This window comes from Python bivittatus, unplaced genomic scaffold (assembly GCF_059951505.1).
Source record: "Python bivittatus isolate LINGU-HERP-01145 unplaced genomic scaffold, Pbiv_v1 ctg000000_np1212, whole genome shotgun sequence".
NCBI lineage: Eukaryota > Metazoa > Chordata > Lepidosauria > Squamata > Pythonidae > Python > Python bivittatus.
Genome location: NW_028277028.1, coordinates 4,000,668 through 4,007,144, shown reverse-complemented (window position 1 = coordinate 4,007,144; position 6,477 = coordinate 4,000,668).

The window sequence follows — 6,477 nt, the reverse complement described above, 5'->3', positions numbered from 1 at the left end:
GTTCTCAATTGAAAATTCACTTGCTGAAATCCTTGTACCCTGACCCCTTTCATCTCAATAAATCTTGCTAGAGGGAACTCTGTGAGAATTGTGTTGGGAAAACAGTAATTTTCAATTCAGGCAGCTGTGAAAGAATGACACGATGTAAGAACTCTATAATAGGAGATGACACCTTACATGCACATCTCTCACTTGATTGCTATACATTGACTGAGCCTTTAATGTGTGAAGTGACTGCATTGAAAAGTCCAACATTTCAAGGTTTCTTTGGTAGCAGCCTTTTCAGATTGTAGATGTTGCAGCCATCAGGTGATTGTATATACTGTGGTGCTTCAAAGTTTATGGACTCTCTTGAATTTTCAATATTTCTGCATAAATATGACCTAAAATATGATCTGTTCTTCACACAAGTCCTAAAACTAGATAAAGAGAACCCAATTAAGCAAATTAATCAAAAACATTAGACTTGTTCTTTTTTTATTGAGGAAAATGATCCAAAGCTACATATTTGTGTGTGGCAAGAGTATGTGAACCTTCGCTTTCAGTAACTGGTGTGCCCCCTTGGGCAGCAATAACTGCATCTAAATGTTTCTGATAAACGTTAATCAGTCCTGCACATTGGCTTGGAGGAATTTTATCCTATTCTTCCTTACAGAACAGCTTCAACTGATGGATGTTGGTGGGCTTCCTCATATGAACTGTCCATTTCAGGTCCTTCCACAACATTTCTATAGGATTAAGGTCAAGACTTTGACTTGACCATTCCAAAACATTTTTTTTCTGCTTTAACCATTCTTTGGTCATATGACTTGTGTGTTTTGGGTTGTTGTTTTGCTGCATGATCCTCTTTCTCTTGAGCTTCAGTTCATGGACAGATACCCTGACATTTTCCTGTAGAATTTGCTGGTACAATTCAGAATTCATAGTTCTATCAATGATGGCAAGCCATCCTGGTCCAGAGGCAGCAAAGTAGGCCCAAACCATGATACTACAGCCACCACCGTGTTTCACAGATGGGATAAGGTCCTTACACTGGAATGCAGTGTTTGCCTTTCACCAAATGTAACACTCTTCATTCAAGGCAAAAAGTTCTATTTTCGTCTTATCCATCCACAGAACATTCTTCCAATAGCCTTCTGGCTTATCCATGTGGTCCTTTGCAAACTGGGAATAGGCAGCAGTGTTCTTTTTGGAGAGTAGTGGTTTTCTCCTTGCAACCCTGCTATGCGCACCATTGTTCAGTGTTCTCCTGATGGTAGTCTCATGAACACTGAACTTTGCCAATTTGAGAGAGGCCTTTAGTTCCTTAGATGTTACTCTGGGGTTCTTTGAGACCCCCCAGAGTATTACGTGCTGTGATCTTGGTTGGTTGACCGCTCTTGGGGAGGATAACATCGGTGTTGAATTGCCTCCATTTGCCCACAGTCTGCCTGGCAGTAGACTGGTGGAGTCCAAACTCTTTAGAAATAGTTTTATAACCTTTTCAACCCTGGTAAACATCAACAACTGTTTTTTTAGAGGTCCTCAGAAATCTCCTTTGTTCAAACCATGACACACTTCCACATACCTTTGTTGTGAAGATCAGACTTGGATAGTGAATACCCAGAATTCTGTTCTTTAAATAAGGTAGAACCTCCCACACTCACACCTGATTATTGTCCCAATGATTGAAACACCTAACTTTAATTTCCTCTTCAAATGAACTGATAATCCTAGAGGTTCACATACTTTTGCCACACACAAATACGTAGCTTTGGATCATTTTCCTCAATAAATAAATGAACAAGTTAATGTTTTTGACTCATTTAACTGGATTCTATTTATCTAGATTTAGGACGTGTGGAGAACAGATCACATTTTAGGTCATATTTATGCAGAAATATTGAAAATTCAAAAGGGCCCACAAACTTTTAAACACAGCTCTACATTCTGTTTATACATTATTTCCATTTAGTGTTCTGATGTTAACACTGTACATGTTAAAAATCTTTCAACTAGTCAGAAATACTGAATGGCTGTATTAAGTTTGCTAAACCATAATAAACCACAATGACTGGATTCATATATTGACTAAGCCAAAATGAACACACATTGTAATGTAGTAATCTTAGCTGGCTTGTTGCAATACATTGTAAATTGGTTTATTTTTGAGGTTAGCCCAGAAGCTATAGTTACTGCAAAACGTGTCATCCATAAGTGACATCAAGGTTTGCAGGAACTGCATGGGCAGCTGGTTTGCTACAGAGTTTAGTTCAAGGTACCTTACATGGTTTAAGACTTTGGTTACTTTTAAAGGTACTGTATTCCTCCTTTGGGATTGTTTTTAACAGTGGAAATGTGTGTGGGGGGGTGTATACACACACACAAATACATACGCAATCCCCCACATTTTCATTATATATATATCGAAAATGTGGGGGGTTGCATATGTATTTGTGTGCGTGTGTTATACATCAGTCAAGGAACCAGTTTCTACCCACAGACATCTAGATACCAAGAACTAATGCAGCCTTCTCCCTGAGATTCTAACTTTGTACCAGGGAGGAAACTTTTCAGGGGAGGCAGTAACTGCAATTCCTCACTGGTTATGTACAGTCCTAAAATAGTTTACTACCAAGATAACTGCTGTCAATGATCTCCACATTGTACATTCTGCATCCCAGCATGCTCTTCTAATGCGTCAATGCTTCAGACCTGTGCCATTGTCAGATTACTCCCACTTCATCTTCTATCTCTACTGGTTTTCCCTCCCCAAAATTAAGAGGAAAAGAAATACTTGCAAATAGAGAGCTTGCTGAGCAAACACAGAGTGTTTCCTTCGAAACTCTTGCATAGAAATGGCCAGAGAACAAGCTACTTTGATTAAAAGTGGTCATGAAGACCAACAACCAATACAAACTCATGCTTTTACTATGCAAAGAAATACACATTTGAATTGTGTGCACAAATAAAATTGCAGAACTTACAGCGTCCATAATAAAAAATAAACTCTTAACATTAGAGCATGAAACTTAATGAAAAATCATCATACCTCTCTCTGCCCTCTGAGAAGATTAATCTTTCTACCCTAAAGTCAACAGAATTCAACCTGATTTATCTATAAGCAGAGGGAGCATCTCATTTTTTCCTTAATTATTAAATGAAAAAATGCACTGCAAAACAAAAAGTGGTTCCATATATTGCAAAAGGAAATTTCTGTAACATTTATTTTCCACAAACAACCAAAAAAACAAGTCATATTTAAGGTAATAAAGTGACACCATTATGTGTTATTTGTACATTCAAGTGAGCTTCTGTGTTTAGCCTCAGATGAATATGAGGGTCAAAGATTATTATAAATAAGTAAGTCAGGATCTAATCAGTCTTCAATTGAATTTGCCTTGTCCTTCTGAGGTTTCTAATATTATTAACAATTAGACATTTAATCCCCACTTCTAACTTGTATAGCCAGTTGACTAATGCTAGTAAAATTAACATCCATTTCCTTGCTATATGTACAGCACAGATCTATAAAGATAACCATGGTTGCTCCATTGCATCTTATCTGATGCACGCACCGAACATGTGCCTCGGTGGACATCATCTTCCGCAAAAGACACATCTAGAAAGCAATTTAGCTTCAGTTCTCAAAGCTTCCATCATTACTCCAAGGGCATCGGAACTGACCTAGTTATCTGCTGTTGCCTGTTGTCTGTTCTGTAACCAAGAATGGCATGTTGCATTGATTACTTTAAACCAATGTTTTTCAAACTTGGCAACTTTAAGATGTGTGGATTGGCCGGGGAATTCTGGGAAGTGAAGTCCACACATCTTAAAGTTGCCAGGTTTGAAAAACATTGCTTTAGACAGATTTGTACCTGTTTTCTTGCCTGTGGTTCAGTCTACAAACTCATGTTAAGTCCAGCTGCAGAAACAGATAATTATAGCCTGAACGGACTTTTAACCTCGTGGCCATGTTGGGGGTTTGATTAATGTGATCTCTCTTTGCACCTGGCAAAACCTTAGCTGTCTCACTGAGAGTATATAAATCACAGTTAATCTCAGAGTCATAGCTGGATTTTGCTTAGGTTTCATGCTGGTTTGTTGCTGTAATGGTACAGGTGCCAGGCTTTTGCAGAGAGTGAATCAGAAATCACTGGCTTTAAAGGCATAAATCCCTCTCTAAGCTACAGGAACAGCTGCCTTGTTTAAAACAAGACAGTGCTGTGTAACAGTACCTGTAGGAAGAAAGATTCTGCAGAAATAGCAGAGATTGTTTCTAAATAATGCAGTAGTTTCTAGACTGACTGTCCTGCAGTGATGTGTGGCCCTGTCATGGGACGTGTATAAGAACCATTTTGGTACATACAAAATTAATAACAAAGCTCCAGTTAACTCAGAGCTTAACAATAGCAGATGCCTCTTCTAAAAATAAAGCAACTGGCCAGGAACTAAAATATCACCAGCATGCTTTCTGTCTATACCAACTTCATGGAACTGTGGAGTCACTGTTTTTATTGGTTTAAATGCCTTAGAATTTAGTTTGGATAACTTCTAATGCCACATCTGCTTGGATTCTGTGAAATGAAATACAGGGAGATATTTTTAATGGGTATAATGAATATTAGACCACAGAGAGACATCAATAACTTATAAATGCATAATATACATAAATAGATTTACACATAAACATGTAGGAAGTGAAAGACTAATATGATCTTAAAAGAAAACAAAATAAATCAGAGTAGAATACCCAGATACAAACGGAACACTTTCAAGCTAGCTAGGCATTTGGAACAACTTACTGTACCTAAGTATCACAGACCTTTTATGCGTTATTATTTTACTCTCAGTTTTTGAAGAAAGGGTTAAGAAGACTCCTCATGTTAAAAGATTATGCCATTGTAGTGACAGAACAGTCAAATGTTTTATTTAATTGTTTGTAATAGAGACTCATGCAATAGTGTAATAATGCCTCATAAAAAATTTCCTGGGCATTTTAAGTGCACAATCTTTTGTCCAGCTGAAAGGGTAACATAGTGTTTACCATAGTCAAAGTCTCAATGGCAGTTAGCAGGATTTGCCAAGCTTCCTACATCTAACTTAAATTTTCTTTTTCTTTTTTCCTGTTGCATACTTACTTTTTAGTTGGCAGGGATACTTTTTAAAAAAGTCAGCTGATTTCTTGCTTATCTCCCACTACCTTACTTATACCAATATATCTCTCTAATTGTCAGCTCCACTAGGTAAACTGGGCCGTATCCCCACAGGAAGGCTAAAACTACTTTTATTGAGATTGGCTATACAGGTAGTCCTTGACTTACAACCATTTGTTTAATGACTGTCTGAAGTTACGTTGGCGCTGAAAAAAGTGACTTAAAACTGGTCCTTGCACTTACAACCATTGCAGCATCCCTGTGGTCATGTGATCAAAATTTGGGTGCTTGGCAACTGGCATGTATTTATGACAGTTGCAACATCTTGAGGTCACATGATCACCATTTGCAACCTTCTCAGGGGGCTTCCGACAAGCAAAGTCAATGGGGGAAGTTGGATCTGCTTAACAACTGTATGATTTGCTTAATGGCCATGGTGATTCATGACCACAGCAAAAAAGGTCATTAAATTAGGCGCAGCTCACTTAATGCTTAGCAGTGGAAGTTCCAGTCCCAATTGTGGTCATAAGTTGAGGACTACTGTAATAACAGAATCTTGCAAATCTGAACCTCCTCCCGCTTGTTATAGTTCAGTGAATTAGGGAGGCGTCTGCCTGAGTCACTTCCAAATGTTATTTATTTATTTATTTAGTAAATTTATATATCTGCCCATTTCACATACATGACTCTGAGTGGTGTACAAAACAATACAACAAAATAACCAAAAACATAATAATAAAATTGTTAAAAAACATTAAAAACAATACAAAAACTTTAAAAACAATTTTGAAAAACTTGATAATCTGTAGCAGGGTGCACTCAATTTCCTAGCGATACAGCCACTTTGCAGGCTCCATACCCACATTATCAGATCCCCAGGTCAGATGGCAAAGCCATGTCTTTAGGCCCTTCCAGATGGCTAGCAAGGTTGGGGGCCAATCTGACCTCAGGGGGAATTATGTTCCAAAGAGTGAGTGCCACAGCAGAAAAGACACACTTCCTGGGTCCTATCAGATGACATTCCTTCGTGGACGGGACCTGCAACATGCCTTTCATGCCAGACATGATGGGACAGGTAGATGTGACTGGATAGAGGCAGTCCCTCAAATAACCCAGCCCCATACCATCTAGGGCTTTATAGGTCATTAACAGCACCTTGAATTGAACCTGGAAGCAAAGTGGTAACCGATGTAGCTTGTGGAACAGAGGTGTAATGTGCACTGCAGTTGTAGAGGGTAACAAACAAGAGTAGTAGCATAAATTGTGTGAAAAGGAGACATGCTGATGGAGAAATGTACTGAACTGTTGTAGGCAAATTCAGCAAGTGGCAACAGTTCAGTCC